Genomic DNA, 16130 nt, shown 5'->3' with positions numbered 1-16130 from the left:
CTGTTGTCAGTGGTACCAGATGACAGAACAAGGAGGAATGGTCCCAAGTTGCGGTGGGGAAGGTTTAGGTTGGATATTAGGCAAAGCCTTTTTCACGAGGAGGGTCGTGAAGCACTGGAGTGGGTTCCCTAGGGAGGTGGTGGAATCTCCTTCCTTAGAGGTTTTTAAGGTCAGCCTTGACAAAGCCTTGGCTGGGATGATTTAGTTGGGGATTGGGTTGGACTAGATGACCTCCTGAGGTCCCTTCCAACCCTGATAGTCCATGATTTTAAGCTGTTCCCGTGTATCAAGGTGAGCCGCAGCTCAGCGAACCCCAAAGATCTGAGTGAGGCAAGCTACTTTGCAGCAGAGGCAGACCAAGCAGCAGGTACAATGTAGGGTGACACCCCGGCCGGCAGCTAGAATCTCATGTCCGAGATCCCGGCTCCTGTTACTTTGCAAAGTGTGTGCTTTTACTCCGGGTTTTAGCTGTGGGCCAAGTGCCTTCTGGCTTCTCGTCCGGGCTCGTCCTCCATGCGCCTGGGCATCAGCGGGACTGTCTCAGGAGAGCAGCTGCCACATGCCAATCTCCGCCCAGCTGCGGAAGGAGCAGAGGCAGCCCAGACAAAAGCCTCCTTTGAGCGCCGAGACAGCAGGAGCATCTTATTTGCATACCCACAGTGCACTGCGCGCAGCCAAGCGAGTCCCTGGTCAAGGGGCTGGTTTTGCTCCCTGTGTCCCCGGTTCCGATGATCCAACTCGGGCTGTCAATCGGTTCGATTCCATTTCCTCTAAAAGCTGGCGGTTTAGCGGGCTGCGAGAGTAGTCACCCTGACTTTTGGTAGCCTAGGCGTTTGCCCCGGCAGCACCGATGGGTGTGTGTTCTACATACTCTGCTTTTTCTTCAGTTCCTATAATTCTTTTGGTTTTTACTGAAGATTTCTGTGGAGAGGAACATTTCTGAATCTGTACCCAAAATTTTTATGGCTTTGTTTTAGTGAGATTGTTCCCTGTGGGGGAAAAAAAGAGGAAGGTGCTGCCTGAAATGGTGTCAGTGGCTGAAGCTTTTCTGTAGTATGAAAACAACTCAGAGCTCTGAAAATGACTGTTTGGGACTTTCGGGCTTTTTTGAGCTCATCTTGTTAGTGAGATGGTTTCCTAGCTAGCAAGGGCCTGTTTTGTGATGTGTATTCCACTGGCTCTTTGATTTTGTATGTTTTTGGTTATCATGATTGAAGAGCAGCAAAGAAATGCATTATTGTTTGTGTTAACGTCTGGTTTGTCCGAAGAGTGTGTGGTTTGGAGTCATTTGTAACTTTTTGGTTAGTTGTTGGTAACAGTTATTATTGTCCCCTGAGTTGAAAGGCTGCTCTTGCAGTTTTAGTTTGTCATTGCTGGAAGGTCAGTCAAAGAGCTGCTTTCTTAATCTAGTCCGTGAGGGTTCTTACGCTGCCCTCCTTATACCTTCCAGAAGATGATTGCATGGTTTCCCTCGTCTCCCCACAGAAGAGAAATTGTCCATCCCTTTCCTGTTGGGAAAACACCAGTGTTTTAACTTAGGAAACGGTAAACCTTTTGCCCAGATGAGGGATTTAAAAAATTTATTAAAGGAAATGTTTGAAATGAAATAGACACAGGTTGAGAGGGAAGGCACTGTACATCTGGGGTCAGGCTTGAGTTATGGGGGATGAAAGGATGAAAAGATACATACATATCGCATAACCCGCACAGACCCAGATTGGGGTGCAAGGGTCTTTTAAAGTGTCAGTGAATAAGTAGGTTCAGGTTCACCACCCATGGAATGAATAAGGAGTCCAAGTCAGTATCGGTGGAACGGATAGGTACATGGGTGGGGTGCGTCCCTTGGTCCCTCAGGGAAGGAAGTGGATTATTTCCCTGGTCGGCTGTCTCAATTACTCAGGGCTGGTCTACACTATGGGGGGAAATCGATCTTAGATACGCAACTTCAGCTACGTGAACAATGTAGCTGAAGTCGAATATCTAAGATCGGATTACTCACTCATCCTCACTGCGCGGGATCGATGTCCGCGGCTCCCCCTGTCGATTCCGCAACTCTGTTGGGGTTGGTGGAGTTCCGGAATAGATATAAGTGCGCTCGGGGAATGATATATCGTGTCTAGATGAGACGCGATATATCGATCCCCGAGCAATCGATTTTAACCGCTGATACGGCAGGTAGTCTAGACGTAGCCTCAGTGCGGTATTGGCGGTGTCCGGTGATGTGTTCGGTATAAATGTCTCTGGACCACCTGATGGTGTCGGACACCATGAGCTGTCTCATGAGCCGGGCGCAGCATTGACTGACCCCACATGCTCTCAGAACCGGCTCGTTGCGGGGGTCCCATGAGCCCAGGGCTGCCACGATCAGGGCGCGTACCTGTACTTCGTAGCCCTGGGCTCTCAGGGTCTCAGCCAGCAAGGCACACTTCTACTCCTTCCGTGCTCAGACCTCGTGGAATGCAGGGGACCGGTTTTCAGAAAGCACTGTGACGTCTACCTGGAGGACCTTCTTCTTTTCTGCGTCCGTCACGACGATGTCGGGTCGCAGTCGGCTGTCTGTCCCGGGGATGGCGGAGTTGACAGTGATCTTCCCCAGGGACTGTGGGATGGCTTTCACTAGTCAGTTCTGGATGGTGCTGTGGCAGTGCTGCCTGGTCCTGGAGTGCTGCTTGCATTCACACAGGACGTGCGGCAGGGTCTTGTTCACGTAGCCGCACTTCCTACAGAGCTTGTCTCGGCCGCCGTGGCGGATGGCTCCGTTGAGGGGAACGCAGTTGAGTCGTGCCCTGTGGATGAACCGCCAGTTGGCGAACATGGGGAAGCTGCCCCCGGGGGAGGAAGTGGTCACTGGCATCCCACTTGCTAGACACCTCGAACACCTTGCCCTGGTCTGGCTTCCGCTTGAGGTTCTCAGTGTAGTGGTAGCGGATGGCGTCTTTCAGGGACCTTTCTAGCATGGCTTTGGCGGTCAGGGTGAGGATGGTGTGGTCCGGAGTCTTTACGCGTGGCACCGGTATTCCCAGTTCCCGGCATTCCTCGCGCCACTTCCAGCAGCAGCTGATCCTCTTACCCAGGCATCTTGAGGCGTTGCGGGTGCAGGACCAGAGAGAGGATTGGTTTCCCCGATCTCTCCCAAACTCAGCCTCCAGGGAGCCGCTGAGGTAAGTGGCAACGTCCCGCTCGGAGGGGGCCCTGGTGATGCGTTTCCAGACCACACCCCGTACAGACTCCTGTGCAATGCTGCTCACTGTTGGGTCCGGGCACGTCAGGAGGCGGAAGGCGTGGGTCATCACCGCCACATCGCACAGGTCACCCATCCGAGGTATGTTGGCACCGCCCTGTATGTGGGAAATGTAAACGATGTCCGTGCACACCCTCTGGGGAAGGGGGAGCCATTCCTTCACCAGCTGTCTGATGGTGCTGTCGGCCTTGTTCAGGGGCACTTTGGCCTCAGCCGATCCCCTGAGGACAAAGGAGATGCGGCGGATCAGGAGGGCATTGAGGGCATTGATCTTTTGCCAGGGGGCGAGTAGGGAGGAGTCGATTTGGGCCGTGTCTGGCAGGATCTCTGCGATGGTGTCTTCGGGGGTCTGCTGGACGCAGACTCCTGTGGGTATGCCGAGGTGCTGGTATATCTCTCCCTCTTGAAGGGAGGTCTGTAAAAGCAGCAAAGAATCCTGTGGCACCTTATAGACTAACAGAGGTTTTGGAGCATGAGCTTTCGTGGGTGAATACCCACTTCTTCAGATGCATGTAATGGAAATATCCAGGGGCAGGTATATATATGTGTGCTAGCAAGCAAGCTAGAGATAACGAGGTCAGTTCAATCAGGGAGGATGAGGCCCTGTTCTAGCAGTTGAGGTGTGAAAACCAAGAGAGGAGAAACTGGTTCTGTAATTGGCAAGCCATTCACAGTCTTTGTTCAATCCTGAGCTGATGGTGTCAAATTTGCAGATGAACTGAAGCTCAGCAGTTTCTCTTTGAAGTCTGGTCCTGAAGTTTTTTTGCTGCAGGATGGCCACCTTAAGGTCTGCTATAGTGTGGCCAGGGAGGTTGAAGTGCTCTCCTACAGGTTTTTGTATATTGCCATTCCTAATGTCTGATTTGTGTCCATTTATCCTTTTCCGTAGAGACTGTCCAGTTTGGCCGATGTACATAGCAGAGGGGCATTGCTGGCATATGATGGCGTATATTACATTGGTGGATGTGCAGGTGAATGAACCAGTGATGGTGTGGCTGATCTGGTTAGGTCCTGTGATGGTGTCGCTGGTGTAGATATGTGGGCAGAGTTGGCATCGAGGTTTGTTGCATGGATTGGTTCCTGAGCTAGAGTTATTATGGTGTGGTGTGCAGTTACTGGTGAGAATATGTTTCAGGTTGGCAGGTTGTCTGTGGGCAAGGATTGGCCTGCCACCCAAGGCCTGTGAAAGTGTGGGATCATTGTCCAGGATGGGTTGTAGATCCTTGATGATGCGCTGGAGGGGTTTTAGCTGGGGGCTGTATGTGATGGCCAGTGGAGTCCTGTTGGTTTCTCTCTTGGGTTTGTCTTGCAGTAGGAGGCTTCTGGGTACACGTCTGGCTCTGTTGATCTGTCTCCTTATTTCCTCATGCGGGTATTGTAGTTTTGAGAATGCTTGGTGGAGATTTTGTAGGTGTTGGTCTCTGTCTGAGGGGTTAGAGCAGATGCGGTTGTACCTCAGTGCTTGGCTGTAGACAATGGATCGTGTGATGTGCCCGGGATGGAAGCTATGCCTACCTTCATGCCTCCAGCTTCCATCCCGGGCACATCACACGATCCATTGTCTACAGCCAAGCACTGAGGTACAACCGCATCTGCTCTAACCCCTCAGACAGAGACCAACACCTACAAAATCTCCACCAAGCATTCTCAAAACTACAATACCCGCATGAGGAAATAAGGAGACAGATCAACAGAGCCAGACGTGTACCCAGAAGCCTCCTACTGCAAGACAAACCCAAGAGAGAAACCAACAGGACTCCACTGGCCATCACATACAGCCCCCAGCTAAAACCCCTCCAGCGCATCATCAAGGATCTACAACCCATCCTGGACAATGATCCCACACTTTCACAGGCCTTGGGTGGCAGGCCAATCCTTGCCCACAGACAACCTGCCAACCTGAAACATATTCTCACCAGTAACTGCACACCACACCATAATAACTCTAGCTCAGGAACCAATCCATGCAACAAACCTCGATGCCAACTCTGCCCACATATCTACACCAGCGACACCATCACAGGACCTAACCAGATCAGCCACACCATCACTGGTTCATTCACCTGCACATCCACCAATGTAATATACGCCATCATATGCCAGCAATGCCCCTCTGCTATGTACATCGGCCAAACTGGACAGTCTCTACGGAAAAGGATAAATGGACACAAATCAGACATTAGGAATGGCAATATACAAAAACCTGTAGGAGAGCACTTCAACCTCCCTGGCCACACTATAGCAGACCTTAAGGTGGCCATCCTGCAGCAAAAAAACTTCAGGACCAGACTTCAAAGAGAAACTGCTGAGCTTCAGTTCATCTGCAAATTTGACACCATCAGCTCAGGATTGAACAAAGACTGTGAATGGCTTGCCAATTACAGAACCAGTTTCTCCTCTCTTGGTTTTCACACCTCAACTGCTAGAACAGGGCCTCATCCTCCCTGATTGAACTGACCTCGTTATCTCTAGCTTGCTTGCTAGCACACATATATATACCTGCCCCTGGATATTTCCATTACATGCATCTGAAGAAGTGGGTATTCACCCACGAAAGCTCATGCTCCAAAACCTCTGTTAGTCTATAAGGTGCCACAGGATTCTTTGCTGCTTTTACAGATCCAGACTAACACGGCTACCCTCTGATACTTGAAGGGAGGTCATGGATTTGCCCTGGATAAGGAACCGCATAGGCCAGACCAGCGCTCTGGTGCCACCGTCGACATGGAGGGAGGTGCACTTTTGGGGGCTGAAACGCAGGCCCGTCCGCTCGGCGGCTTGGCTGGTGATGTCGAGCATTTCATAGGAGCAAAAGAGGAGGAAGGTTGTGGCCCTTTGAGTCAGATCCCTAGCGTTTACGGCCAGAAGGAACCAGCCCATCACCTCAGACGGACTGAGGGGCACCAATGCCCCAAATAGCGAGGAATTGCTTTGATGCAATTGAGATAGTTCTGTGGGAAGGAGCAGAAAAGAGCATCGGGGCTGCGGAACAGCACTTGCATAGGCACTTGCATAGGCTTTCTTTGCCCTGCTTTGCTGTGAGAGTTAACACTGAGCGATTGGTAGTCACAGGTCAGTTTATGGAAATTAGGAGTGTAGAGGGGAAAGCAGCGAGAGGAAGGCATCTGCAAGGCTTGTCTGTCTTAGACCAGAATTGTGCGTGAAGGGTTCTTGCTTTGAATTCTTCCACTGGAGTCATTTCGGGGAAGTGATTCTCACGTAGAGTTCCCTAGTGATGGTGTTTGTGGCGTGTCTGGGAGCTCGTCCTGGTGAGATAGAAATGGGTGGGCGCAGGGGGGGTATGCGTGCGTGGCAGAGTCTCAGTATCGCTTCTCGGCTCTTTGGAGCTAAGATCAAAGTGTAGTCTCTGTTCTTATCAGCTTAATCTCTGATATGTCCTTGATGTGAGGACTGTATGTTAGCTCGATTTTTGAAATGAGGGGGTCAGAAGAGAAGCTTGCTTTGTCTGCCCCATGCATCGACCTGGTATTGCACTGTCTCCAGGAACGGTGTATCTCCCTTAGGGGAGAATCTTTTGGTTAGAAAAACAGAAAATAGTTGAAACTGTGACAGTCTTTCTTTAAAGCAATTTTTTTTGAAGTACTAGAATAACTCGGTGTTTCTAGCATTATTGTTTTTTTAGGGTAAACATGCTACAGTTAGAGTTTTTTAGAAGTGTTTTGAGAGTCTGTAGATGTGATAGGTTCTATTTTGTCTTGCTAGAGAATTATTTAAGAAGTTGGACTCCTTTCTGTTGTGAGTCTTTTCAACAGTATGAGGAACAAAAGCTTTCCAGACTTTGGGTCTGTTGGGGAGATGGCTGGTTTTTTCTTTTTGTTTTTTGTTTGTTTGTATGTTTTGGGGTGGGAGGGGGTGGTTGGTAATATTTGAGGTTACGTGTATATCAACAACTGCATGAGTTACACAGACTTTTCCCCACCCAGCCTACGTTCTATGTATCTTGGTTCGTAAACTCAAGACAAGGCACTAGATGTCGTGCTGCACCCGGCACACCGGGGCCACAATCCTGATTCCTCCCACCCCCCAAGCTACTGTAATCTAAATGCTAAATAATAACCCTTAACTTCTCATTGTTGCCACCCTCACTATTGGAAAATCCCCAAAATCACGACAGTGGCTTACAAATCACTAGGATTCTTTTTTAAAAAAATGTAATGTGGGTTCTCTTTCTTTCCCTTCTGGTTTTCTGAACCAGGCAAGCTAGAAACTTACCTTTCTAGTGCAGCCAGAGCCCCAGAGAGCAGGAGCCTCCTTCGCCTGGGGCTGGCAAGCAGTGGGGCTCCTCACGGTTGTGTGTTCCACACTTTGATCTCACCCACCAAGTATCAAGTGTGAATTCCTCCAGGCATAGAACAGCCTGAACATAGAGTCACACCCAGGTGTAGCAGAAGCTGCTGTAACACACAAGCTCTGTATGTCCTTTAGGGCTAACTCCAGCCAAACAGCTGGGATCCCTTGCTTATGCTTAGAAGGCGTGCCGGTTCCCTGAAGTCCAAGCAGCATCGGGGGCACAACAGTTTCTTCCTGACAGGGAGTTTTATTCCATTCTCCCAGAGCTCAATGCTGATGGGGGCAAGTGTTTGTGCAGGTCTCTGCCTTCTCGTGGGTGTGTGAGGGGGAGCAATCAACCAAGTCTTTTGTCCAGGAATGATTCTCAGTGGTTTGTCTGATGTCTCAGTCAGGGCCTTCTCTTGCTGGAAAGGAGATGACACCTCTTCTGGTAAACTAGCATTTCACACTTGGTAATGCTTCTCTCTTGACTGGTGGCGGGGTGGTGGCAAGGGGGTTTACAGCTTTAGTGCCAATGCTTATCTATCACCTTACAACATGGGCTACGGCTATTATAGGTGAGAATAATGCATGCAGCAACTCACGAGCTTCGACCGACCCCCCATGCTCTCAGCCTCCACTTACCTCAGCCTCCAGGGAGCTGCTGAGGTAAGTGGTAAGCCTTATAAGCCACAGTAAAGTTTCAGAGTTGAGCTTTGCTTTTTCTCTGTTTGCCCCATCACCAGGAGGAATGACAAAGGTGCCAAGAACTACGGGGCCTGTGGAAAAGAGCAGTCACAGAGGTATGGGAGAAAAACTGCTTTCATTAAAGTCAACGATACAGCTTCGCAGTGGACCAAGCATAGCCAACCCACTTTTGATATGATCTTCCTCAGTATTCTTGTCAGCAAGTTCAAGAAGTATGAGCTGGATGAATGGACTATAAGGTGGATAGAAAGCTACCTAGGTCATCGGGTTCAATGGGCAGTGATCAATGACTCCATTTCTAGTTGGCAGCCGGTATCAAGCGGAGTGGCCCAAGGGTCGGTCCTGGGGCCGGTTGTGTTCAATATCTTCATTAATGATCTGGAGGATGGCGTGGACTGCACTCTCAGCAAGTTTGCAGATGACACTAACCTGGGAGGAGCGGTCGATACGCTGGAGGGTAGGAATAGGATACCGAGGGACCTAGACAAATTAGAGGATTGGGCCGAAAGAAACCTGATGAGGTTCAACAAGGACAAGTGCCCAGTCCTGCACTTAGGACGTAAGAATCCCATGCGCTGCTCCAGACTAGGGACCTAGTGGCTAGGCAGGAGTTCTGCAGAAAAGGACCTAGGGGTTACAGTGGACGAGAAGCTGGATATGAGTTAATAGTGTGCCCCTGTTGCCAAGAAGGCTAACGGCATTTTGGACTGTATACGTAGGGGCATTGCCAGCAGATCTAGGGATGTGATCATTCCCCTCTATTTGGCACTGGTGAGGCCTCAACTGGAGTACTATGTCCAGTTTTGGGCCCCACACTAGAAGAAGGATGTGGAAAAATTGGCAAGAGTCCATCATAGGGCAACAAAAATGATTAAGGGGCTGGAAGTCATGACTTTTGAGGAGAGGCTGAGGCCTCAATATCAATCTATGTTATGCCCACATCCTGAAGACTGCGTGCTGATGTTGTCACTCCATCTCAAAAAGATATATTGGAATGGGAAAGATTCAGAAAAGGGCAACAAAAATGATGAGGAGATATGGACCAGCTTAAGTATAAGTTCAGTTTAATTTCTTCTGATGAACATTTACAACACCTGTTCTGAAGATGGAGTCTCCTGCTGCCATTTTTTAAAAATTGCTGCTGCCTTGAAGATATACTCCACTGCTGCTACTTTGGAAGAAAATTCTTTCTCACCCTCAGCTACACTCTCGTTGGCTGCTGCTGCTCCTGCATTCGCTACTTTTCAGAAAGCTCAGCAGGAGCTTATTGTGAAGACCACCCTCGGTGCCTCATAGAAGATCTGAACCACCAGCAAGGATGAAAAAATCAGTACCCATGCTGAGCTGTAACAACAGTGCCAGGGAAGGTAGGAAAGGGGATATTGGCTGCTGCTAAGATCCAGTGGCTGTGTCCTGTATTCAGAAACTTTACAGGAAGAACCAGACAAAAGCCCTGAGCGAGCTCCTTGATGGGACCTCCTCCTACTGTGCTATCCAGCCTGAGAAGCTCTAGTCCTACTTCAAGGATGTGTTTGATCACGAGGCTCAGACCAACTTGTGACGCCCAGAATGCCTTCTCCTGCTACCCCAGACTGACCTCCCGGAGGACCTGGAGTGAGATTTTCCCCTGCAGGAGGTGCAGGCGAGGCTGACGAGGACCAAAAACACTCTCTCCCCCCCCCGGAAAAGATGGCATCTGCTACCACCTGCTGAAGAAGCGAGACCCTGGCTGCTTGGTGCTTGCTGCCATCTTCAACAAATGCAAGCAGTTCCACCACGTTCCCCACGCCTGGAAAAAGTCCATGACTGTGCTCATCCACAAAAAAGGTGAACGAGACAACCTCGGCAATTGGAGGCCCATCTCCCTCGGTTCCACCATCTACAAGCCATATGCCAGCTGCCTCGCGGCAAGGATCACAGACTGGTCAGTGTGCGGGGCACCATCAGTTCAGTGCAGAAGGGTTTCATGTCCTGCGAGGGATGCTATGAGCACAACTTCCTCCTTCAGACGGACATCCAGGAGGCCAGGAGGTCCAAGAGGCAGTGCACCGTAGCATAGCTTGACCTGACCAACATCTTTGGGTCCATCTCCCACCATCACATCTTTGCCACCCTGGGAGAGTTCGGGATGCCAGAAACCTTCATCCAGATCCTACATCCTCTACAAGGACTGTACCACCTCCAGTCGGGCTCCTCCCCTGCCTGTCCAGCCCTGGTGCTCTCCCCTGGCCAGCCCTGGCTGTTGAATGCCCTATAAATTGTAGCCAGGTCCGGTGCCAGGAATCCAGGATAACAAGACAAGGTAAATAGTATTGTGGATCACCTTCTGCTGGGGAAGGAGTGCAGCCTGCATCTTACTTCTCTCTCTCCCCACCAGAAATAGCAGGCTTCCAAAGTTTAGACAAGATGACTAAGGAGGGATATGATACAACACTGATTCTCAGCCGAGTGTGTGCCACAAGAAACCTGGGGCAGAGGGATGGTCAAAACAAAAAATTGCAGTATCACTGCAGAAGAGAGATCTCCCCCTGCCATCAGTAAGGGTTGCCTCACAACCACTGACTCCATGAGCAGGTAGCAGCTAGCCAAGGGGACATGTCTTTGCTCTGCTCTGCTATATTAGCATTTCAGGGAGCATGGCAAAATGGAAGGGAGAATGCTGGGGTGTGTGTGTGAGCCCATGCCCCCCCCCTTCCCGCTTCACCTCTGGTTGGGGATCTGCAGGGCTGGGTATTTAATTTTAAGGACCACTGGTAAAATAAGGTTGAGAATCACTAGGATAGAGGTCTCTAAAACCCTGAATGATGTGGATGAAGTGAAAAATGAAGTGCTAGTTACCCTCTCCCAGAATACAGTAAAGGTGTGGGAGGGACCCACCTGATGAAATTAACATGCAGAACTCCCTACCATGGTATGTTGTGAGAGCAAAAAGTATAACTAGCTTCCACAGAGAATGAGATAAGTTAATAGAGACTAGGTCCATCAAGAGTTATTAGTGAAGTTGGTTCCCATGCTTCCCATGGCTTGAGGAAATCCTCCCCCTTCTACAGCCTATTGCACTGGCCGGCTTGAAGCCCGAGTTTTACATCGGAACCAGGATCTCTGGGAGCAAACCCAGCCCACGAACCAGGGACGCAGGGCACGAGGCGCAATGCATAATGGGTATTCAAATAAGCATCCAGTGTAAGTCTGAGCGCACAGGGGAGCCCGGGCGCCTGAGCTGCAGCTGCAGCGTCTGAAATGCGGCTCCCGGGATCCCCGCAGCTGCTCCGGGAGCAGCTCCGCGCATTGGTTACCCAGGGCCACGCAGGAGACGACCCCGGGCCCGGAGCCTGCTGGTGCCGGGCTCTGCACTTCGGGCGGTGCAGGCGGGCTCGGGGCGCTGGCCACTCCCGGGTGCCCGCGGGAAAGGGCCGTTGCAAGGGCCGCTGAGCCGCCCTGGGCAGATGTCGGGGCCGGACTAGCCACTGCCCGGAGCCTGCAGGGGATCTCGCCCCACCCCCTGTGGTTAGAGCAGCCTGCCTGGGGGCAGCAAAGAGCGGGCGGCTTGCCGCAGCCGCCCCCGGGGCTGGGCTTCGATAGCCTGCAGCCACCGCACCGCTCATTAACCCACCAGCGGAGACCCGGGGGAGAGCTGGGGAGCACCGACAATACGCAGTCCTCCCACGTCAGAGGAAAGCCCTGCAGGGGTGCAGTCTAGCATTGCACCCGGCTGCTTCGTCTGTTCAAACACCTCATCTCAGTCTCCACCCCCTATAGGCTTCAGCTCCCTGAAGGCAAACAGAGACCCCTAATAAAAAGCGACCTCAATGTTCATTCGAACTTCCCCATAAAAAAACATTAACACAGAAGCCAACCAATTTTGATGATAGAAATTATAACAAAAAAATTTAGCGTGTGTTACATTCAACTTTTTTTTCTGCACATAAGGAGCAATTTCATCAAAATTAAGCTTGAAAAAAACAGAAAGAAACGCAAAAATATTTTTCTCTACAGAAAACTTTAACAAAAAGCAAAATATTTGTACCCGAAACAGAGTATCAATAAGGTGCCTCCAAAAACACCACCGGGGCTAAAGCACTATGTTTTGAAAGCAGGGTGACCCGAGATAGCGCTGAACGAATCAGGGAACTGTACATCAAAATGAAGGAGCCTGTTAGGTCCGGTTCCAAGCACAAAAATCTGCCGCAAAATAATCAAAAAGAAGTTAGGACCTAAAAAGGAAAAGCAGTGGTTATTTTAACAGGACTGCTTCCATTTTACATCTTTTCAGCTACAAATTGGAGTTACAAACCTAAAATGATGAATGAATTACCACAAATATAGAAAAACATTGGGGAAAATGCCACTAGCTGCAAGCGAATTATTTGGTTTACTTCATTTAGAACAACCATACACACTATACCACTGCTCTGCTTTTGTATCATAACAGAAAATCTGTAGATCAAGGTAGCGAGCGTGCGTCAAAAGAACCGCGATTGAGGACTGGTTAATGTTCTGAATCCTTAATGTGAAAATGAACGAATACACGAATAAACCGACAAGACCCAAAGAACTATCAGAAAAACTTTAATAAAATAACTCCTTACAGATCTTGTGTGGGCAAATAATTAGGAACTAAATAAAAACAAAAACAGTTGTACTAAACAGAGAAGTTAAAAAGCCAAACATAAGGTTCACTTTCCCTAAAGCGCCATAGAACCCTTAAAACCACTAACACATTGAACAGCACAAAAAATGAACAATTTTCCTTCTAAATAATAATCTGTTTTTTAACAAAAAGACGCAGCTTCACCGAAGCGAAGCCTCAAAAAATTAAGTAAAATCTCTTCACTGTTCCTCTCCACGGAAATCTTTAGTAAAAGGCGAAAGATTTATGCGATATGAAGAAAAACCAGAGCATAGCTACTGCTGCGCAGAAAAGACTGAAGGCAAACGCGTGTGCTCAGTAGCTCAGGGTGACTACCTCACGGCCCGCTAAACCTCGACCTTTAGAGAAAATGGAACTGAACCGATTGACAGCTCGACTTTGATCATTGGAACCGGGGACACAGGGAGCAAAACCAGCCCCTTGACCAGGGACTCGCTTCCCTGCGCGCAGTGCACTGTGGGTATGCAAATAAGATTCTCCAGCTCCTCCTCGCTCAAATGAGTCTTTTGTCTGGCCTGCCTCTGCTCCTTCCGCAGCTGGGGGGAGATTGGGATGCCCCGGGGGTGGGGAAGCTACTCTCCAGAGACAGTCCCCCTGATGCCCAGGCGCATGGAGGATGGAGCCCAGACGAGAAGCCAGAGGGCACTTGGCCCAGCAAAAGCACACACTTTGCAAAGTAACAGGAGCTGGGATCTCGGACATGAGATTTTATCTGCCGGCCGGGGTGCGACCCCGTGTTGTACCTGCTGCTTGGTCTGCCTCTGCTGCAAAGTAGCTCACCTCACTCAGATCCTTGGAGTTCGCTGAGCTGCAGCTCACCTTGATACACGGGAACAGCTTCAAATGGCGCTGCCTGCCTGTGCACTCAGCCTCACAGCACTCAGCAGACAACAAAAGAGATCGAGTGGCCTTCCAGTTTCTGGAGAGGGACTGACAACACCCCACATTCTGCACTGAGGAGAAACTGACGTGAGACAAGGCAGGGGAGGTCGTTCTTCTATTGGACCAACTTCCGGTGGGGAGAGAGAGAAGCAAAATGCAAGGTGCACTCTTTCCCCAGCAGAAGGTGGTCTACAACCCAAGATATTACCTCCCTTGCCTTGCCTCTCTAATCTCCTGGATTCCTGGGACTGGACCCCGCTACAACTATACTGCATGCAAGAATCTGAAATATTATTTAAATCAGGTTACAAAGTGCCAGATCCCGCCAGGGCTGGTGCTTTTTTTGCTGCCCAGCCCTTTCTTTGCTGCTCTGCCATTTCTTAATTTCGGTAACTAATCTACAGCTAGAATTGTTGATGAAAGTGCGTGTTTCCAGGCCTGGAGAGAATTTGAATGGGGCTGGAAGATCACAGCTTCATTTCTCCCAATAAATACAGGACAATCAAAGGTTTGGAAACACTAAAGGCCAGATGCTTAATTCATGATTTCTGTTTACATCGAAAGGATATGACATCACCTCCATATAAACTGAATCCAGGACATGTCTTTCAGGGCATAGAATGATAGAATATCAGGGTTGGAAGGGCCATCAGGAGGTATCTAGTCCAACTCCCTGCTCAAAGCAGGACCAATCCCCAACTAAATCATCTCAGCCAGGGCTTTCTCAAGCCTGACCTTAAAAACCTCTAAGGAAGGAGATTCCACCACCTCCCTAGGGAACCCATTCCAGTGCTTCACCACCCTCCTAGGGAAATAGGGTTTCCTAATATCCAGCCTAAACCTCCCCCACCGCAACTTGGGACCATTGTTCTGTGTTCCGTCACCTGGTACCACTGAGAACCATCTAGATCCATCCTCTTTGGAACCCCCTTTCAGGTAGTTGAAAGCAGCTATCAAATCCCCCCTCATTCTTCTCTTCTGCAGACTAAATAATCCCAGTTCCCTCAGCCTATTTCACTCTATTCTACAACCCAGGTCACACAGGCCTCTCAGCCACTTTCATACGAGCCTCTCATGCAGAATGCTAGACCAGAAAAGATGGGAGACTAGAAAGAACATTTCACCTTCAATTTGTGTAAAAGCAACACAGATCCTGCTGAAGCTGTGACTCTTCAGACAGTGCTGCCCCATGCTCAGCCCTCACTCCCTGAGAAAGGGCCATACACAGCCTTGGAGATTAGAACCTGTCCTGGCCTTTACTGCTGTTAGCATCTGGGGCTGTCAACCGTTCCTGTGAGATTTTTGCTCATGGAGGGAGTATGGCAGTCTAGTGGGGCAGGATGGGCTGTGGCAGGCCAGGGAGCCTGTGCAGCCCGGGAGCCAATCAGAAAAGGGCTTATGGGGAGTCAATCAGGGCCCAGATTGGAGAGAACTAATCAGGGCCAGGCTCAGCCATATATAAAGGCTGCCCAGAGCAGGAGTGGTTAGTCTGTCCCAGGCCTTTGATAAGGGAAGGTCAATCTCCAAGGGGGAGAGTAGCACTGCAGACAGCGCAGTGCAGGCTCAGGGAGGCTTGAAGCCTCTAGCCCATAGCTGCCAGGCTGCAGGCCTGGAAGGGAAGAGCCTAGTGGGTGCAAGGGGCTGTAGGGGAAGTGTCCAAGTGGAACAGACAGAGGCAGGGAAAGAAAGAGGACAGGGAGGCTGATGCCAGAGTTTCGAAGATTGAATTACTCACTGTCCTCACGGTGTGGGATTGATGTCAGCGGCTCCCCCTGTCGATTCTGCAACTCCATTCGGGTTGTGGAGTTATGTAATCGATATAAGCATGTTTGGTGATTGATATATCGTGTCTAGATGAGACGTGATATATCGATCCCCAAGCAATCGATTGCTACCTGCCAATACCGCGGGGAGTGAAGACGTACCCTGGGACCCCCCCTTCCTCCTTGCAGTACCCCCAGCCATTATCTGTAGGGAGCGGCCATTATAGATTGCGCCTGATCCCTGACAAGAGGGATTAGACTTTGGGGTATGTGGTTGCATATGGTGGCTGGAATGTCGGACTGCTGATTATCGACCCCCCGGAAGGGGGTCCAGATGGACTAAGGGACACTGCCGGAGGGCAGCGGCCTCGAACAGGACGCCGCTGAGCAGGGAGCAGCGCAAGTCCAGAGACGCCAACGGAAGACGGAAAGATGGATGGGACACCACCAGGAGGGGGCGCTCCACTGGAATCAAGCTAATTCCCAGAGTCACCAGCAGGAAGCGCCGCTGGTGGTGAGTCCCAACCTGTTTACAGGCAGGCTATTAGCAGGAGTGTCCCTGGGGTGTGTAAAGATATTCCCGAGGTGGGACTGT

General features: G+C 50.2%; 3 non-coding genes across 3 annotated transcripts; 2 read left to right on the top strand and 1 right to left on the bottom strand.

The window, feature by feature from the left end:
- Positions 1–867: 867 nt before the first annotated feature.
- Positions 868–984, top strand: LOC115656988. Its single transcript, XR_004001856.1, has one exon. It is a non-coding gene; the product is annotated as a U5 spliceosomal RNA (small nuclear RNA).
- A 5582-nt stretch (positions 985–6566) lies between these two features.
- On the top strand, positions 6567–6761 carry LOC115656962. Its single transcript, XR_004001835.1, has one exon. It is a non-coding gene; the product is annotated as a U2 spliceosomal RNA (small nuclear RNA).
- Positions 6762–13026: 6265 nt separating this feature from the next.
- Positions 13027–13142, bottom strand: LOC115656983. Its single transcript, XR_004001851.1, has one exon. It is a non-coding gene; the product is annotated as a U5 spliceosomal RNA (small nuclear RNA).
- Positions 13143–16130: the final 2988 nt, after the last annotated feature.

Source organism: Gopherus evgoodei, chromosome 8 (assembly GCF_007399415.2).
Source record: "Gopherus evgoodei ecotype Sinaloan lineage chromosome 8, rGopEvg1_v1.p, whole genome shotgun sequence".
In the NCBI taxonomy this organism is placed as follows: domain Eukaryota; kingdom Metazoa; phylum Chordata; order Testudines; family Testudinidae; genus Gopherus; species Gopherus evgoodei.
The sequence above is the reverse complement of the archived record's forward strand: the minus strand, read 5'-3'. Positions and strand labels throughout refer to the sequence as shown.